Source organism: Gavialis gangeticus, unplaced genomic scaffold, assembly GCF_001723915.1.
Source record: "Gavialis gangeticus isolate Ggan-Ray unplaced genomic scaffold, GavGan_comp1, whole genome shotgun sequence".
Lineage (NCBI taxonomy): Eukaryota > Metazoa > Chordata > Crocodylia > Gavialidae > Gavialis > Gavialis gangeticus.
In genome coordinates this window covers 7124158-7124969 of record NW_017728997.1, presented here as the reverse complement: position 1 = coordinate 7124969, position 812 = coordinate 7124158, and positions in this window count along the sequence as shown.

The following is an 812-nucleotide window of genomic DNA, read 5'->3' as shown; positions in this document are numbered from 1 at the left end:
CCCCCCCCCCCCCCCCCCCCCCCCCAATTTTGTTTGGGACTCATGTACACCGTTAGGTCTAAGTAACAAGGATAGGGCTAACTTTGAGAACCACTTGGCGTGGTAGTTAAAATTTTTGCTTCCAGCTCAGGAATTGTATTCTGTTAGCTATGTGAGTGATACACAGCACTGACAGGAAGGTAATCACAAACATTGGAAATAACATGAATCACATGAAATCCACAAATGTCAACTTTGAAACTCTAATCTAGGCAAACTGCCAAGACTGTGAGCTGTATACACTCTTAGGCTATCAGTTCTGATGGTTGCTCAACTATAAATGTAAATATGAATACCGTGATGCTAGTGATTCATTCTTTTTTATTATTAGATAGATAAATACATAATGATGACTCCTAACCAATTTAAAAGAATTCCATGAGAGTATATAATCAATTCCCATCCTCTCCAATCCATGACACCCAAAATTGGAATGTAAAAATCTCATGTCAAATCTACTTACGATATTGCCATCCACAAGTTTCATGTTTCCTTACTGATCCAAGACAACAATTTCATACACTAGGCAATGTTAGCAATGCTGTACATGCTGTACTTGGGGAAATAATGTTGTTCTTTGCTACTCCCTAGATAGAAGCAGCAACATTTTGTCTTAATCTGAGAAATAAAAATCTGTTTTAATATGATGCCAACAAAAATAAAAGAGTAATTTTTTTTTAGGAGTGTTGGGCCACATCATTGAATCTGCTTATCATTTGAGGCCCGCATTTCCTAATCTCTTTTTTTTTTTTTTTTTTTTTTTTACCCCCCCC